Source organism: Mustela erminea, chromosome 4, assembly GCF_009829155.1.
Source record: "Mustela erminea isolate mMusErm1 chromosome 4, mMusErm1.Pri, whole genome shotgun sequence".
NCBI lineage: Eukaryota > Metazoa > Chordata > Mammalia > Carnivora > Mustelidae > Mustela > Mustela erminea.
This window is the reverse complement of record NC_045617.1, coordinates 129,410,182-129,429,954: the sequence shown is the minus strand read 5'-3', so window position 1 is coordinate 129,429,954 and position 19,773 is coordinate 129,410,182. Positions and strand designations below refer to the sequence as shown.

The 19,773-nt window shown below is 44.6% G+C and overlaps 1 protein-coding gene and 1 long non-coding RNA gene across 3 annotated transcripts in view; both read left to right on the top strand.

The window, feature by feature from the left end:
• The window catches only part of LYRM4 (LYR motif containing 4), a 166,917-nt gene that overhangs the window by 113,028 nt on the left and 34,116 nt on the right, over positions 1 to 19,773 (top strand). The window lies entirely within an intron of this gene.
• LOC116589102 lies at positions 338 to 13,811 on the top strand. Its single transcript, XR_004285199.1, has 3 exons — positions 338 to 938; positions 11,686 to 11,689; positions 13,778 to 13,811. It is a non-coding gene; the product is annotated as an uncharacterized LOC116589102 (long non-coding RNA).

The following is a 19,773-nucleotide window of genomic DNA, read 5'->3' as shown; positions in this document are numbered from 1 at the left end:
TGCAACAGCAGGAAACACCAGATGGTTTCACACATACTTATAACCCTAAAAAAAATTAGCTTTTCCATTACCATGAAATGTAAGCAAACAGATCTCCCCTGCCGCCTGCTTCATCCTCCATCGCCTCCCTTTCTGTGCCCTCCCCGCCAAGCCCAGTCCTGTCTTTGAGCTGTGGACGTCTCCTCCCTGAACCAGAGCCGCATCAAGTTCACTACTACTGCTCACGAGTGTCATCTTTAGGGAAATAATGAAGGGACACGTAAATGGCAGGGATAGATGAAGGATGCAGAGGCCTGTTACGTTCTCTGCTTGGAAACTGTTCAAAGTGGAATTTTTTTTTTTTTTTAGGTAAATGAAATAGGTGTGAACTTGACCCGGTTAAAGCGTTCTGCCCCCACTACATACTAATTAGAATCACCTGGAGGGCTCTGAAAACTTGCTGACACCTGGGGTTCTGGTTGCAGTCTGGACCCTGGGAGTTTTAAAAAGCTCCCCAGGTGATTCTGATGTACCTATAAGGTCGTGACCCCTGCTGGTGCTTGAGTCCGGGGCACAGTTAAAACTGAAATACTTACTCCCTTGATTGCCCCCAAAGCGCTACAAATGATGATGGACTGCATCATTTGTGTTTTGGCTTGATTGGAAGGAGGGAGACCTCTTCTTTTTAGGGTTCTTCTCCAGGGTTATGAATCCTGGTGATGCCTCATAAGAAGTGGTTAAACTCTCTTTCCAAGAAGATGCTGAGATTTCCTACAGATAGAGATTTCCCTCCCTTCCTAATTACCCCGTGAGCACCTCACTGAAGATAATGAACGCACAGAGCTAGCTCAGCAGAAGCAGCTGCTGCAGACAAGAAAGGCCTAGACGGCTGGTACGTCCGGCCCTCCTCCCTCTTGCCTGCTCCTCGGCCCCGCCACAGTGATTAAGAATTCATGATTGTAACTCCAGTGTCTCAGGACCCTGAAAGCACAAAGCCCTGGCAGCTCCTTCCAAAGAGAAACATGGTGGTAGTGGCTGTTGAAATTTTTATTTTTTAAATGCCATTGTGAATACAGATATACTATAATGAAAATACATCACTAGAATTTTTACATAATTCATACAGCCTTTTGTAGCTGCTCTCCTTCATGATTAATATCTTATTTACTTTCCTCTTCAGTAACCAAAAATAATTGATGCGCTATATTTTAATATTTAGTATTTGTACTGCTTTAATTGATTTCATAATTTATTCCAAATGCTTACCACAAAGGTTATTTTATACTCATCTGATAATCTATTTAAGGTTGTGAGATGTGGGGGGAAAATGGGTTATATACAGCAGTTTGAAGAAATGCAGTAGAAAAGTCTAAAGGTAAATAAAGGAAAACTTTTAAAGGTAAATCCTATTAATTTATTATTTAGCTAGTAGTTTTTTTTAATATTTCTTCTGTTGCTTTACCCATGTCTTCTACCAACCGATGGGCAAATGAGAGATAAAATCTTAACCTATAACCCTTAATCTGATTCTTACTCTTAACATAGTTTTTCCTTTATTAGATGAGGATATTGTTATATAATAAAAGACCTAAATTTCTATACTGTGAACCATAATTTGGAATATTGTGATTATTCAATAATTTTAGCAATTTCTTGTAGTTTTTACATGTATAATAGATATTATCCCATGCAGATTCTCAGCATTTTCAGTAGGTTGGACAGGACCAGTAGCAGTATTTTTCATTTGTCTGAGAAAAGGAAAGCCGAAGTCCAGAGAAGTTAGACTGTGACTTTCTGTATTACGAATACAATGCATCCATTACTGGAATCCCATTTTTCGGATCTAAGTCCTCTGCTCCATATAGTTTTGGGGGGCATTTTCATCTCTGTTAAGTTATGGTCCAGTTGCCTAGGAGACAGAGGAAGGAAAGGAGAAAGGGAAGGAGTGTATGTACTTGTCAGTGATTGCCACTGATTGCAGGCATGGAGCGGATGCTGCTCACACCTGACTTGGACGAGAACCACACACCTGCAAAGGCAGCATCTTGGCCTCCATTTTTCATTTGAAGAAATGGAGATTCAAGGAACCTACTCGACAATCCGAGAGGGTGGGACCCAGATCTGTCAGGTGCTGAAATGCAAAGTTTGCTACTTCTTCAGGAGCTCAGATCCAATTGGGAGGGAGGGGAAATTACGTTCATAAGGGGACACACCTGAAATTAAATAACCATTTACTGTTCTAAGTTGCAGAAAGAGTAGTCATTCAGCTAAAGTGTTCCAAAGAAACAAAGGATCATTTCTGATCACTTCAACCATGCTGAAGTTTATAGAACTTCCCTATGACCCTGCCATTGCACTCCTGGGTATTTACCCCAAAGATACAGATGTAGTGAAAAGAAGGGCCATCTGTACCCCAATGTTTATAGCAGCAATGGCCACGGTCGCCAAACTGTGGAAAGAACCAAGATGCCCTTCAACAGACGAATGGATAAGGAAGATGTGGTCCATATACACTATGGAGTATTATGCCTCCATCAGAAAGGATGAATACCCAACTTTTGTAGCAACATGGACGGGACTGGAAGAGATTATGCTGAGTGAAATAAGTCAAGCAGAGGGAGTCAATTATCATATGGTTTCACTATTTGTGGAGCATAACAAATAGCATGGAGGACATGGGGAGATGGAGAGGAGAAGGGAGTTGGGGGAAATTGGAAGGGGAGGTGAACCATGAGAGACTGTGGACTCTGAAAAACAATCTGAGGGGTTTGAAGTGGCGGGGGCAGTGGGAGGTTGGGGGAACCAGGTGGTGGGTATTATAGAGGCCATGGACTGCATGGAGCACTGGGTGTAGTGAAAAAATAAGGAATACTGTTATGCTGAAAACAAATAAAAAATAAATTTTAAAAAATTACTATGAGAATTTAAAAAAAAAAAAAAAGAAAGAAAGGGGCTTTCAGGGAAAGCCTGGGTGGCTCAGTCAGTTAAGCACCCCACTCTTGATTTCTGCTCAGGTCATGAACTCAGAATTGTGAGATGAGCCCTGGGTCAGTCTCTGGCTCGGCAGGGGATCTGCTTAAAATTCTCTGTCTTCCTCTGCCTCTACCCACTCCCCACTCCCGCATGTGCACACTTGCTCGCTCTCAAAAAAGGAGGGATTTCAGCAGACAAAAAACACAAAATAGAAAGAACATTCCAGAGAAAGATGATGGCTTAGAAGGAGAAAGCCAAGGAGAAGGGGTAAATGAGGATGTGGGGAAATAGATGAGCCTCAGGAAAAGCAGATTCTGAGTCACATGCTGAATGAGCATGGCTAGGTTAACATAGTCGCCCTGTCAAATATTAAGATAAATCCTTTTAGGTTATAAAGGAAATAGCAAGAGCGTTTGAACTGAGGTGGTCCCATAAAACTTTACAGCAGAGGTGTGATTTGAAGTTGATAAGATTGATGTGAATTTTAAGGAAAATTCTTGAACAAAATGTAATGATGGGAAGACCTAAGACCTAAGATATGATTTGCCAGTTAGAGACCTGGAGGACAGCTTTGCTTTAAGAGAGAGACCCTGAGGGGCGCCCGGGTGGCTTAGTGGGTTCAAGCCTCTGCCTTTGGCTCAGGTCATTATGCCAGGGTTGTGGGATCAAGCCCCACATCAGGCTCTCTGCTCAGCAGGGAGCCTGCTTCCCTTTCTCTCTCTCTCTCTCTCTCTCTCTCTCTCTCTCTGCCTCTCTGCCTACTGTGTTCTCTGTCAAATAAATAAAATCTTTAAAAAAAAAAAAAAAAGGGACACTTGGGTGGCTCAGTTGGTTGAGCAGCTGCCTTCGGCTCAGGTCATGATCCCAGCGTCCTGGGATCAAGTCCCACATCAGGCTCCTTGCTCAGCAGGGAGCCTGCTTCTCCCTCTGCCTCTGCCTGCCATTCTGTCTGCCTGTGCTCGCTCTCTCTGACAAATAAATAAAATCTTTAAAAAAAAAAAAAAAAGAGAGAGAGAGAGACCCTGATGTGGGTTAATGGGCACTGAGGAGCCACTGAAAGCGTTTTAGCTCCAATGCTACCCTCACTGACCTCTCTGTTGTAATTAAATATGTTATATATATTTATGTATATATATAATATATATTAAATATAATAAAATAATTTCATCCTTTACTTCCCGTGATCTGTCTTGACTTTCAACCATTGTGACCCGTTTTTCTTAAAAACTCTCTTGCCCTGGTTTTCAGCATGTCCCCACTCTCCTGCCTTCTCTCCCACCATTAGGCAGTCCCCTCTGGGGGCTCCTTTCTTCACCCATCTCCTTGTGTCCCTGCATTACTATGGTCTGCCCTTTCCCCACCCCCACTCACCTTCACCCTCTTCAGGGACCACTTGAGTGGCTGACCACCTAACTATGTGTCTCGGGCCCACACATCTCTCCAGACCACACACTGACCTGCCTGCTTGACCTGTCACCCGGGGTGGTTAGGACACCTGCTGTCAGCCTTGCTGTCTCCAGCACGGCTCTTGCTTGGACAGAGACCTGTTAAAAATTCCTGTGACTGTCCCATGCAGTGCCATTAGAACCTGTGTGCTCCCCACTTCCCAGTGTGGCCCAGCTGAGGGCAGCATTCTGAACCTGCCTACACGAGGAGGGTACCACGGCCTTCTTCCCACCCACACTCCACTATAATTATGGACCTTTAAAAAATTCCCACTCAGACAGATGGAATGATGCCTCTAGAAAGCTTTGCTTCTTCCAGGTTTGACCCTCTTCCAACCGAGCGAAGGCAGTGGCAATGATCATTTAGATTTCTTATCAACCGGCGTAACCTCAAGAGCTGGACCCAGAGGAAAGACCCCTCCATAGAGCCGGCTTGTCTCACTCCGTGGCAGCACTTTGGAAAACAATATTGTTATTAAAGGTGCCCTATGACATTTTTCATTGCTGAGAGTACCAGCCAGAGGTTTTCCTGCTTGTATTTGCTTGTGCTTGAAATACTTTGAAATACTGATAAGTACTGTACAAATATTGTGTCTATGACTGTGTACATGAATAAATATATCTGTGCATACACGTATGTGTGTACATATAAAATGTGCAAGTGCATGCATATGTACATGAACACAATCACACTCAAATAACACCCAACATACGTATATATAAAACTTCGGGGAAAGGGGGACCATTTTTCTTCTTTCTTCGTTTCCTTTCTCTCTGATTCTGTCATAGTAGTCAACAGAGAGGGCCATACTTTGTGGTGCCTTGGAGTTCAGTGCTGACACTCTTGTTCAAAGGCCTGTATTCCCTTTTCCTCCGATGCCACGGGTGGCAGCAGGGGCTGCTGACGGAGCCGAAGCCCCCGGTGCTCTCCGTGCAGGCTTAGCCCACAGGCTTGGTTGAAATCCAGCTCACGTTACAGCACTCAGGCTGGGGCACTGTTGCAATTGAGAGCTACATTCAATTTTAAGCAAGAGCAAACTAAATCGGCCTTCTAAAGAAAAGGAGGAACAGCCTCCTGTGGTATTTCTTTAAATGGATTAATATGTTGATCTGGGAGAAATCGGGAGCCATCCTTCATGTTTTCATTATTAAGCCAGGTGAAATGAAAACCAAATCTCACTGCTAAATGCCACCTCTGGGAATTTTGATGTGTTGTTTCTATTTTTAAAGCGAGCTGCAGGATTTCTCCTTTAGTTAAAACATAATGTTGTAAATGTAAAATTTCAGTAGTCTTTTTTTTTTTTTTTTTTTCAACTTTAGACACCATTTAGTTGCTTCCTATTTGCAGAGCTCATACCAGGAACATTTTATATTGTTAACTGGCTGTGAATATCTAATCATGTGAGAGACAGTTGCTGTGTATCTCTACCTTCATGTGTTAGAGAAATTGCAGCCTGAGCCTGGTAATAAAGTACTAATTACCAGAATACTGCGTCATAGTCCTTAGCAGATACCTACGTCTTTATTCACTTAAATGTTTGTTTTGTCTTAAGGATTTTATTTATTTGCCAGAGAGAGAGAGAGCACAGGCAGAGGGAGCAGCAAGCAGAGGGGGAAGAAGGCTGACCGCTGAGCAAGCAGCCCGATGCAGGCAGGACTCAGTCCCAGGACCCCGGGATCATGGCCTGAACTAAAGGCAGACTCTTAGCCGACTGAGCCACCCAGGCGTCCCTGACTATTTAAGTGAAGTTACCAGTCATAAAGGGTAGGCATTAAATGGTAACTTCTGCCATGCTAGGTTATTCTTGGTGATTTAGGGTAAAATGCTTCTCCATGTTGTTGGCTTTCACTCAGTATCTGTTTATAAATGAGCAGATATCCTTATGATTTCCAGACAATGGAAGGATACTTTTCTCTGTTTTTGTAAAACTCACAAACTCTGAACTTGAACTTGCCATTCTGTGCTGTTTATCTGAATTCAAGGGGATTATTCTGGAAGAAGACTGAGCGTTCGTTTAGTGTTATTCACAAGGCACAATTCAAAATGCTGGCAGGGTGTTTCCTCTTTCTCTTTCAACAAGGTGGAATTGGGCTGCCGTGGGAGGTTAGGGTCTTGTGATATTACCACGATGTGTGTTGTGATTTGAAATCCTTAAGAGGTTTGCGAGCAGCTGCCGGGCTACTTCTGGGACGTCAGGACGGCCTTGCAGCAGTCAAGATTTCTCTCCCTAAGGGCACCCAGAATATCTCCTAGTGTTGGGCTTTTTCTGTTTATACAAAACAGATAATAGGAGGTTCAGAAGTGCCATTTGCATAGCATAGAACTGAGATGGGGGTTTATTCTAATGACACCTGCAGAAATGGGGCAGCTCAGCAAAGCTCCCCAGCAGTTCCCCCATCCTGTCTCAGGATGGAGGCCCTTCAAGATGTAGTGGCAGCTCCCGGAGTTGACCTTTGCCGTTGCTTTGTTGCCCCTTCTTTGCTTCACCACCCCCACCCCCCACTGCTCACTCTTTCTGCTGCCAGATGCAGGCTGACTGTGTTTCAAACAACCTGTTTGGTTACCTTTGGAGAACTCCATGTGAAATGAGAACTGAGAATATCTGATTTGTCCCACCTGCTTCCAAAGATCTCTCAAGACTTCTCCTTCTGCCCCTTTTTCTTATCCATATGCACCAACCAATATTTACTTCACAGGGAACATGTATAATGCTTTGGGACACATCTGAAGTATAACATACACGTGTGTGTGTGTGTGTGTGTGGTATGAACAGAAGCTATAACATACCAAAAATCTCCACTTTGCTTTGTTTAATGCTTTAGGCTCTTCTAAGCCCATTCATTATCATCTTAATCTTCAGAGAAACTAGAAGAGGCTATTATCCACTTTTTGCTGTTGAGAAAACAGGCCTAACACAACAGATAGAATCAGTATTAGAATCCCAGTTCTCTGATTGTTTTCACAACATCTTGATTACAGAAGTGCGTGATCATTAAAGGATATGTGTATGTATGGCTCCCCACCCCCGCCCTACCAAGCACATGTACACACAGCTGTTGAGACTCGGTTATTGAAAAATGATAGAATTTACCAGCATCAAGAACTTCCATTCTGTATGTGATCTCAGTAGCTGAGAAATTAATTATTAGCCTAGTAAAGTCAGAGTCTGAAAACCTGTCCCGTGTTTCTGTAGTGTTGTTAGCAATCAGTCTAACGGTAGGCAGTGCAGGCAAGTCAGTGAATCTAAACAGAAAAGAATCCGCGTTTCCATATTACTCTTCTTCCTAACCTGCATCCATCCAACCAGCCATCCTGTCAGAGTGACATCATTTATAAAAAGTCCCAGACCTGGGGGAATGGGACCTGAATTCTGATGCCCCCCAATACTAAGTATGTAATTTGGGTTAAGTTACTGTACATTTGTACTGATTTTTTTTAGATCTATAAAGTGGTGTTGGAGTTTTGTTTAGTGGTGTTTCCTCTGTGTGCAGCCTGGTCTTGGGTCTTACACAGTACTGTGTACTCCGTTATACCCCTTTGTAACCTCCTTTCCCACCTGCTCCAGGGCTGAGACTGAGCAGGCTAGTGTCACTAATACGTTAAAAATCTTCCTTAGATAGGCCCAATTTCCAGGTATTATAGAGAATTCACTCTGCTGTTTAATTCTACTGAATTACATTTTTTATGTTAACTTAATAGACGAATATATTTTGAACTTGTAAGATTAAATGTATGGAGTGAAATCAATATTTCTGATAATGACTTGATGGGGGACAGGGAGGTTCAGGAGAAAGTCATTTAAAACTCACAGACTAATATTGATTAAAATTATTGGCTTAAAGATAGAGAATATCTAATTTACAGGAGGCTTTTCTTTGGTTTATTTTATAACTTGGGTAAAAATTGTAGCAGCAGTATTTATGACAACATTTAGCAAGTCATTTTCTTTATCAGATTTAGGGAAGAATCAGTAATTTTAAAATCAGAGTATTCTGTGTATCCCTGTAGGGGGAATTTTCAGGCTTTATTCCTGCAATTTAGCATTTTTATGTGGGATTTCTACTTCTAAAGGACAAACAGTTTTCTCCTTTGGAATTATTAGAATCTTTCTTTTGTATCTTTCAGTATTCACAGAATATGTGATCATTTCATTCAAGTGTTCATGAATGACTCTAGAGATACCAGAAGTTCCTCACATTTGTTGAGTACCATTAACAGTGGTTCCCAGTTCTGCCTACACATCAGAATACGTTTTTTTAAGATCACATGGGTAATTTTGCTGAGCATCCCTATTGAAAACCACAAGTTACCAAGACTGTTAGGTTTTATGTCCCTATCACTCATCATGAGAAATATAACATAAGTGTTATTGAGGATCCCCTCTTTCACAGAGAAGGCAGCTGAGGCTTTCAGGTTAAGTGAGCTGCCCGAGCTAACACTCTTCTGCTTATTTTCCCAGCGTCCAACTTCTTCACCCTCCCACTGTGTTGTAACCTGAGGTCTTAGCTGTATTTCACATTATCAAAGTTACAGCAGATGCAAAACTGAAAAACACAGTATAATGTGACAATCATGGGGCCACAGAGAGGCAGAGTTAGGCGAATAATCCTCTCATTTAAGGAGCCTGAAAGCCCAGAGGTCTTAAGTATCCTTTAAGGACATACCATACCACTGTTGTTACATGTATAATCTGTAGGTAAATAAAACACTAAATACTCTTACTGTCTAATCAGCCCTTTATAGCATCCTCTACCCACGAGCAAGCTCACCATTAGAAGGCAGGGGGTGAAGCATCAGCCTGGCTACACATTTACATTAGCCTTCTAATCTACCCTGGAAACCCTACCCAGCCATTAATAGAGTAGACCCAAAGAGGAGGGCCTTCTGCAGAAGGACGCAGTTCCTACCTCATTATCTGGGAACAGTTCCTATTGGCATGTTCATTTTAGCTGGGTTAGGAGATTAGCTAGTAGTCAGCCCAGGCAGTGAGGAAACAGCCTTCTGGAGGCAGGACTAGAGGAGGAAGCATCCTTACAGGAGTGGACAGCCAGCAGAAGGAGGGGCAGCGTGGCAGTGCCAGTCAGAGGGAGGGAACTGGACACTGCCTTCACCTCCCCGCTCAACTTCACCATCCATGCCTTCTGAAGGCACATCTTACCAAAGAAGAAACACAGAGATATACTTCTCTTTTTTAAGATGAGAAGGCTGAAAGATGACTAAAAGCCAGCTCTGTTTCCTTGTTTAATCTACTCTGTCATGGCAGGCACTGAGATACTACAGATGTGTTTTCAGATTACAAGTTGTTTATCTCCTGCGGATGTTTCCCCAAGTGGTATAAGTTATATGGGTGGTAACATTTTCCTAAGAAATGCTCTTGGCATCACCTACTGCCAGAGCTCAGAGTCTGCCACTGTTAACATGCATGCCAACCGGAGGCAAGTCATTGAACTTCTCTGGGTTCTGTAGTTTCTGCATCTGTAAAATGAAATTGAGTTAGTGATTTATTTCTAAGGTCCTTTCCAGTTCTCTGACTCAATGATTCCTGTGACTCGTGTTGACAAGAATATGACATTCCTGCTGTCATTCATTCACAAAATCTGTGTATATCACCTTCTGTGTCTTGGGGGTGGGGTTATGCTGGATGCTGTCGAGAATGCAACAAGAAGTCCCACAAAGACTTGTCCCCCTGCAGCCTACCGACCAGCCACGGAGAGGAAAGGGTGTCGCAAATAATTATGCCAGAAAGTGGAGGTGCCTGGATGGCTCAGTTGGTTAAGCGTCTGCCTTCAGCTCAGGTCATCATCCCGGGGTCCTGAGATCGAGCCCCACATCCGGCTCAGTGGGGAGCCTGCTTCTCCCTCTCCTGCTCCCCCTGCTTATGCTCTCTCTCTGTCAAATAAATAAGATCTTTAAAAAAAAAAAAAAAAGTCTCCCAGAAAGTGAAAGGGAAAATATCAGTTGAGAAAGCCATGGAAAGGGGCACCTGGGTGGCTCAGTGGGAAGGCAGAGGCCTTCCACTCAGGTCATGATCCCAGGATCCTGGGATAGAGCCCTGCATCGGGCTCTCTGCTCAGCAGGGAGCCTGCTTCCTCCTCTCTATCTCTGCCTGCCTTTCTGCCTACTTGTGATCGCTATCTGTCAAATAAATAAATAAATAATCTTAAAAAAATTATATTCTAAAAAAAATTTTTTTGATTAAAAAAAAAGAAAGCCATGGAAAAAGACACTTATATTTATTAAGCCTCTCTATGTGCCGTAGGAACTCTTCTCGTACCTTTATGTAGATTTAATGTAATTATCATGATAATCATGGGAGTAGATATTATTATCCCATTTTATAGATAAGGGAGCAAACATTCAGAGAATAGGTAACCCGCCCTTAGTCATGCAGCTAGTATGTTGAGCCACAATTCAGAAACAAGTCCTTCTGATTTCAAAGCTCAGCCTTTTTCTGTTGGATCATGTTGCCTTCTAATAAAATGCTAGGGAAATCAGTGGTTGGATACTTTTGGGGACAAGATGAGCCTCTTCTGGTAGGGGAACCATTCGCTCAAGGACTTAAAGATGGCGGAACTGGCATATGTGAGCTGGGGAGTCTGTTTCCAGCAAGGACACCAGAGGGAGAAGGCAGTGGGCAGGTAGGAACCCCTGCACATGCTGTCTGCCGTGTGAGCAACACCTGTGAGGGACTGGCAGCAGAGTGGGGAAGGCACAAAAAAGATTGGAGAGCTACTGCAAAGGCATTTTGGCATTACTCCAACTTCAGGTGAGAGGTCATATATCCCGGTGCGTACTCGTGTGAACAGGAATGAGGCTGGAGTCTGCTGGCCTGCCTGGCGAGCTCTGCAGGAATGCAGGGCTGAGCTGACGGGCTGAGACTGAAGGTCAGAAGCAGGGAAGGGAGAGGAGGCGCCGGAGCATACGGTGGCCGGAGCATACGGTGGCCTTCCCCAGAAGGTTCTGTCATCGAGCTTCCACACCCAGGAGCAGGAGCAGACTGGAGAGGCATGAGGAGGACTGATTTCAGTGAGCCTGAGACATATGTGATTCGTTCGGCTCTAGATCTTGAGGAAATGGTCAGAGCTGGCGCATTCGGGCCATGAGTTGGCACTCTCCTGTTTACAGAGCACGTGCACAGTTGGTATCTCATGTGCTTTTTGTGGTGGCTGTGTGGAGAGCTGCAGAGAAAGAACAGCCATGCTGAGAGCTAACAGTTATTAACTGCCTGCTGTATACCAGGCACTGCGCTCGGCATTGTATGTAGCTCAGTCTTCACATCCCTTTGAGGTGGGTATCATTTTTCATAGGAAGGAGCTAAGATAAGGGTAAACAAATAAACCAACTAGTAAATGGCAAAACTGGGGTTCGGGACCAAGTTCGATGGCCTTTAGGTGCCCAGACTTGGTTAAACAGAGAGAAAAGAAAGAGGTACTGGAATCGGGGAAAGTCAGACACCCCCAAAAAAGAAAGAATGGTAAGAAGAGCAGAGAGGTATCAGTTTGCCGCCGGATCCTTGGAGAGTAAAGGTAGGGACTGGAGTGACTTTGCAGGACAGGTGCTGGTTCATCCCCATTAACATTCACCCGCCTCCCACAAAGCCTGCATATGATGTGCGAGGATTTTCCATCCGCGCAGTAGAGCAGATGGGCTATGGCACGTTACTGCCTCTCACTACCCCTTACTGCCGCAGCGTGCACGAAGGGTGGATGTCTGAAAGTCAGCAAGGGCTCTGGGAGACCAGAGGCAAGCTGCTGGGCACAGCTGCTTCTGCGCATGAAGGTTTGACAGGTGGCCGGTGCCCTTCTTTACGTCCATCCTACGTTATTTTTCAGTGACTGATGTTTTACTTCTAGGAGTAACAGACTTAGCACAGTGATTGCTAGTAAGTTGACCTGTCCTGGAATGATTTAAGACACTGTGTGTGTCTGTGTGTGTGCATGCACACGTCTGATTTTCAGTGGAATTGGCTATCTGATGCTTACGTTTCTAAATATGTATATTTCAAGTTAGGGGAACATTGTCTCCAAGTTTTCCATTTTCATTTTTTCCAATTACGTCTCAGTGGGGAAGATTCACCTAAATTTAACATACAAAAAGCCCATTGATGTCCTGATCTCACGGCAATGAAAGACGTCAGGGATACGTTTTTTTGTTTGTTTGTTTGTTTGTTGTTGTTGTTGTTGTTTGTTTTTCCATAAGACCTACCAAGATTTTTAGTCTACTTTTCCCACCAACCTTAGTATATTGCTTATTATCCTGACATATTTAATAACCAAATAGATAAGTAAATCAGGCTGTGAGGGTCACTTGGCAGTTTCGGGTTCTCTCCACCCTGCCCCCACATGAGCACCTGGAGGCTGTCTGGAGGAGCAGGAAGGACCAGCCACTGGTTTGAGCTGTGACTTTCTAGGAAGGCTGAGGTCCCAGCTCTGTGACTCGCTGTATGACCTTGATTAATCCCCCCACCACCAGCCTGGCCTCCACTTCAGAGTCCAAGATAACAAGCCAGTTGCTGGCCTTGATACCCGTGTCCCCGAGACCTGGAAGAATTAATGAGCTAGTGACCATAAAATACTAAAAGAGTCTTGGATTGAAGGAGCCCTCAGAGGAAGGCCTTCTGTTGCATTGCTTCTCCATTGGCAGGCTTTTGCCACATGGCATGTTACCTGTCAGGTCCTCGTTGTAACATTATCCTCATTTTACACATACCTGTGGTATTACTCAGTATCACCACAGTCATACCTCTTTCACCTACAGTTTTTAAAAACCTGAAAATTCCACACTTTGTAATGGAAGTTTCACTGAATTATTAATGATCATTCAGGACCATACATCCAGAGCTAAATTGGCTAAATTTTACTCACCCAATCATTTATCTGAAACATGGTGTCATTCTACAATCCTAAAAATATAATAATGAACACGAAAAGTCAAGCTTAAAGGTAAGCTTTATAATAACAAATAAGCATTGTGGCAGAAATGAAATTTTGGTAAAGGAGCTATTCTAGGTCAATCAGAAATGAAACTTGAGTTCTGAAAGAAATCCAAAACTTATATTTAATTTTATATTTGGAAGTGCATTAGAAATGACAAAGTAATCTCCCCATGTGTATTTATAGATTTAATTAGTAGTTATTTCATTATGTCTTTCATATAAAAGGAAAAATGATTCCAAATGAGAAGCTGTCATTTTCAGTAATTGTTCTTGGCATGGTTTTAGAAGAGTTGACTTCTTGGTGACTGTAAGGGGTGTGTGTGTGTGTGTGTGTGTGTGTGTGTGTGTGTGTGTGTCCATCCGTGTCTCCCTTCTCTTCACTGAGTATAGGTGATCACCTATCAACTAATGTGAAAATGTTTCATTTAAAAAAAAAAAAAAAAGAGCGCCTGGGTGGCTCAGTGGGTTAAGCCTCTGCCTTCGGCTCAGGTCATGATCTCAGGGTCCTGGGATCAAGTCCCACTTCAGGCTCTCTGCTCAGCAGGGATCCTGCTTCCCTCTCTCTCTCTGCTTACTTGTGATCTCTGTCTGTCAAATAAATAAAATCTTTTTTAAAAAATAAATAAAAATTAAAAAAAATAAAAACTATCATGACTAATCAGTTTTCACACTTTTGCATCCATGGTTTTTTTGTTTGTTTTTTGATTTGGGGGGGTTTTTTTAGATTTTATTTATTTATTTGATAGATAGAGATCACAAGTAGGCAGAGAGGCAGGCACAGAGAGAGGGGGAAGCAGGCTCCCCGCCGAGCAAAGATTCCGATGCGGGGCTCGATCCCAGGACCCTGGGATCATGACCTGAGCCGAAGGCAGAGGCTTTAACCCACTGAGCCACCCAGGCGCCCCTCACATCCATGTTTTATACGGTGACTTATTCAGGGCCACAGTTCCAATAGACACCCAGATCAGAACCTGAGTTCGGAGTCCAACTGTCACAGCTCACAGCAGCAGCCCTGTACAGTCCTCCTGCGTTCCACTGCAGGTCTCTAAGAGCCTGGGGCTTCTGGAGGCCTTCAGCTCTGCTTCATCGTTTCTCTGTACAGTGAGGGACTCGGGGGGGTAAACAGCAGGTGCAGCCCCTGCCCTGAGGAGCTGGCAGTCTGATAAGAGGCATTAAGCAAATAATCACACAGGTGAATCTATCACAGACCACATTAAGTGCTGATAAGGAGGGCTACAGTCCTGAGAGGGTGACCAGGGATGCACCAGTCAGGCGTATCTTCTCGGAGCAAGGACATTTGGTCTGGTCCCTGGCGATAAAGAGAGGTGTATTAAGGGCAGGGTGGAGAAAGGCAGGGGCCCTGGAGCGGTGGGGGCGGCAGACGGTGCAGGCATGTTCCAGGAAGACAGGGACTATTTCCTGCATTTAGACTGTGAAAAGCCCCTAGCCCTGGCTTCCCCACTGCCAACCGTTCTGTCCGTGAGAGAGGTTGTCTCTGCCGCCGTCTCAGTGCCAACGGATTTACGAAAGAGAAGGCAGGCAGTCATCTCTTCATCAGCGCCACTCATTTGTGAGACTGAAGCTTCCAGAGCTTATGGGAGAAGAGGCTTCAGCAGCAGCACAAGAAAAACGAGAGGTGAAACAGCACAATTTTGTGTCTTCCCCCACAACCCTGTTCACTGGTGCCTAACTTTACTTGCTAACACAAGGAACTTGGGCATTGGGGAAAGAAAGTAAATCCTAGTTCTCTGCATTGGATGTTTCTGGGACTATGAGATTTTGTATATCTATTTACTGTCTTCCTTCAAACAAAGATTAAAAGGGATCAGTCCATCATTCTGTTAAGCATCCGACTCTTGGTTTCCGCTCAGGTCATGATCTCTCGGCTCTGGGATCGAGCCCTGCGTCGGGCTCTGTGCTCAGCTCAGAGTCTGCTTCAGATTCTCTCCCTCTCACTTACTCTCCCTCAAATAAATAAATAAAATCTTTAAAAATAAAAGGGGGGTTCATGTATAAAACAGCCAAATATATTTACAGTTACATACTAATACAACAAATTTATGAAGTTGTATGAGCACATATAAAATCCAGTTAAGCAGATCCAAGGACTTTTTTTTGCTTAACCTGGGACAGCCTATTTCCTAGACACTGATAACCCAATATTTAAACCATAATCTCACAATAAAACACAGTTCTCAGAGAAAGGGACACTTACCTGCTTCTGCTTACTGGTGTTTTAGGGAAACCTGAAGTGATTGTTCATTAGTAGCCTAATCAGCACTTTAATTATCATCTTTATGACCCCTAGATCCAGGTTAAAATGTCAGGACATCAGCTGGACTATGACTCATATGTTTGCTTCCTGGTTAAAGAAAGGGAAATCCCCCCATCCCTGTTGCATTAAGATAATAAAAGGAGTTCACATAGAACATAAATTAACATTTAAGTTGCTAAAAAAAAAAAAAGTTTGGCTCAAGCACGAATATCTTAGCTAAGCTTACCTGTCACTCAATTAAGAACAACATTAAAGATATATGCCAATATATCCAAACCACACAGTGATACCTGACCATGGCTTCTTGTAGGCTGTGAGGGTTAGGCTCATGCTCTGGAAGGAGAAGAAAGCGGTGGTGAGATTATTCCTTCATCTCTGTGCTGTCCACTGCCATGCTGTTCCATTTTTCCGTGAAGATCCAAAATGACTCTGTGGTGATCTCTGTCCACAAATCCTGACATGATATGAGAATGTGTTGGGACCATTTCTTTTTTTTTTTTTTTTTAAGATTTTATTAATTTATTTGACAGACAGAGATCACAAGTAGGCAGAGAAGCAGGCAGAGAGAGAGGAGGAAGCAGGCTCCCTGCTGAGCAGAGAGCCCGATGCGGGGCTCGATCTCAGGACCCTGAGATCATGACCTGAGCCGAAGGCAGAGGCTTAACCCACTGAGCCACCCAGGTGCCACAGGACCATTTCTTATAACAACAAATCCTGGGTGGGTTAATTCAGTGGCCCGTAAGCCTCCTGGCTTCAGCTTGACAATGTCCAACAGTAAAAAAAGAAAAGTCCCTGGTGCCTTGTCTTCTCCTAAGAGCAGGGACGTCTTTTCCACAGGGCCTCAGCCCGTGACATTGGCCAGAGTTGGGTCACGTGGTTGTCTGCCAGCCGTTCACCTGTCAGATAGTTTGAGACCACAGTGACTGGCCTAGATCAGTCAAGGTTCTCAACGTGGAGCTAGAGCGAGACCGGCCTCCCCCGAGGCCTGAGACTCTCAGGGGGCTAAACAACCTGGAGCTTTGTTGGGAGGGAAGGTGCCAAAGAAGGGGCAGCTGTGGGCAGGCAACCAACAGTCTAATCCGCAGTGGGTTTAACATGTGGGGCCTGGGCATCCGCATTTGACGAGCACTCTGGGTATTGCCTAAGAGGACTGACTGGGCAAGCACCTGGGTCGGACCCCTGCTCTCCCTTTGCCAACTGTCTGACCGGAGATGAATCCCCATGTCTCACATGTGCATCGCACCCTTCACGCTAATAATAACAGCGTCTGCCTCAGAAGATGACATGAGAGGAAAGATGAGTGCATAGGCCTGCTCGCCCTTCCCAGTCAGGTCTGAGCTCTTGGAGGGAGGACAAGGTGTTCATCAGGGATCCCGACTCCGCAGAGACTGGTGTATTCGGGCTGATGAGGGAAGATGCTACGACACAGCCTCTGAGCTTACGGGCTGGCCTCACACAGGGGAAGAAGGCGTGGCCTGTGGTGCAGCAGCCCGCGGCCTAATGAGGCAGGCAGGATAGCCGCGTGATAAGCCCGCTATGTAGCAAGGGCATATTAGAATATTGTAAGCCGTGAAGGGATAGTATCAAATTTATGTGCTGGAGGGATTGCAGTAATGAAAAAAATTAATTGTACAGTGTTGAGGGTGGAGGCAGAGTGTCCAGGTAGAGATACTCTAAGCCGGAGAGAATTTCGGATCTGAGGGAGGGGAGTGACCATGGGAATGGAAAAGGACAGAAGAACTCTGGAAGTAAACTGGAGACTGACTCTGCTGGGTTGGGAGCTCAGGAGAGAGGGCTGGTCTAGCAAGAGAGGCTTAACAGGCAGTGCTCTCGGCACATGGGAACCACAGGTATAAATGAGGGCCCATGTAGTGAGCATTTATTAAAGACCTGTTAGTGGCCTTACTGACATTTTATACCATTTCATATCAATATGCATGAGCAATGAGGAAATGTAATGTTTTTTTCTCCTCCTTGGCAGCATGTCTCCTGAGATTTTTTTCTTCCCCCTCGTAACGGCTAGAATCCTATCGTCTTCCCTTTGGATGAAGCTTGTTTTTCCTTTGTGGGCAGGAGGGCCTGAGATGTTACAAAGTAATATCACACCTATTGCCCTCACCATCGTGGTGATGAGGAGCATTGACTTTATTGTCAGACCGGCTCTGGGTTTTGGTCCTTGCTCCTCACCCCATGTGTTGTGTGAAATTGAGCACATTTCTTAATCTTTAGAAACCTCATTTTCCTCTCCTGCAAAATGAGAGTAATATTATCTCCACTTATCATAACTGCCTTTCCTTTCCTTTGTTCAAGTAGAGAGACAAAAGAAGAGGCAAATATGAGAAGGAGCAGGGGAAGCTTGCTTCAGGCCTCAGCTAATACGATATATCAGTGACTGAGGCCAAATTGCCAGTTTGCTAGCCTTGTTCTTGAAATGGTAGGTTGGCATCTACCACGGGAATGGGCCCGCCCCACTGGACTTCTTGCAGAACCGTGTCCCAGCTCTAAGCCTGGTGACGGAGACCACCTTTCTGCCTCTCAGACACATTCCCAGCAAGAAGTATTTCCTTCTCAGGGGGCCACTTCATCAAGGCAAATGACCCCTTGGGTTAGCAGTTCTGTGGCCCGTACCCACTTACAGTGTCCCATCTAAAGGTCACAGCTCATCAGACTCAGAGGCCTGAGAAGTCTGGTGGCACAACCCTGGCTGAGAAGCCACAGGGGAAGGGATTGCCGAGACATGGCCAGGAATGGCCCAAGACCCTTGGGACCAAGCACCCCACACCTTCCCCAGTGTTGCCAGACAGTTCTAGCTCAGGGTTGTTTGGGATGCTTAAGACCTTTCCCCGTTCCCAGAGCTGTGGCTAGCTGGGACTCCCTGGAAAAGACGGGAAGAAAAACCCCATGACTTAATACCCTATGTGCGAATGTCACTTTTTTTTATGTACTTGACATATTTCTGACAAATAAGGCATTTCTCTTCCTTGCCCATGCTGAGGCTAGTCCCTGTCTTGTCCAAGCCTGTCAGTTCAGTGGTGCTGAGCATGGCAGAACAAGGGGGAGGAAATCCAGGGAATAACGGTGGAGCTCAGGGAAACCCTGGGCAGCTTTGCCTTGAGGACACCATCTGACAGACATTTGCTTTTCCTAACACATGCTTGCTAAGCCATTCTGATGATGTGGTCACATCAGATCTCCCTCAGCTCTCCCTGAGCATTTCTTTTTCTGGGGTGTAGAGCAGCAATTCTGGAAGGAAAGCAATTTGATGTCAGGGGCTCCTTTGAGCCTTGGGAATTAGGACTCAGAAGCTTGGAACTGGAGCTCAGCTGCTGGTGGGAAATACACTGTGAATGTTTTATTCAGTAATGCATATATAACATTGAGCGGAATCCAAATACATAAATCACTTATACAATAGCCGTTAAAAGCTACCTTCCAGCATTTCTGAACTCAGAGGCCGGAATTGCTCGCAAAGTCCTCTATTGCCACCTGCTGGTCGATTGTGCTATTATGCTGTGAAATCTGACTCCTATTTTCCGTTCCTTGGGCCTCTTCATAGTCCTTTGGAAACTCGGTTTTTCCGGGGTAAAATTTGCCCCCACCCAAAACGAAATGCCTTGTTTTTAAGGACTGCAGAAGAGAACCGTGGCAAACTTTAGAACTCAGGCCAGACAGAACAGGCTGGAGAGAGACCTTGGCTTCTGTTGGGAGGTCCCCAGCCAGCTTGCATCTCAAGGGGGAGGACTCAGTATTCCATCTATCCTTAGATAGGACCCTGTTATCTTCTCAGCGACTGTATGTCACAATCACCAAAGTTACATCAAAGGAGTAGGAATTATTAGTATCAACAATAAGACCTGCCCGTAAATCAGCATGAGATCACGTGATTCCCAGTACAGAAACCTTACCCCAGAGGTTGCCATGAGACACCAGAACCAGAAGGTAAATTTGGTTACCTGTGCAAGACGTAGTGAAATAATTGTGTAACTTTTAGACACCAGTTCAAAACAAGTCCTCATACCCTGTGTGACAGTGGTGTGCCAACCAACCATCAAACTCTGGTCCAAACTGAAGACCTCCGATGTAGCCATGGGTTTTGGGAGTGCTAACAAGTTGTCAGTTGAGCATTCTCAAGTGACTGATCTGAATTATACAGCTGAGTTATGGC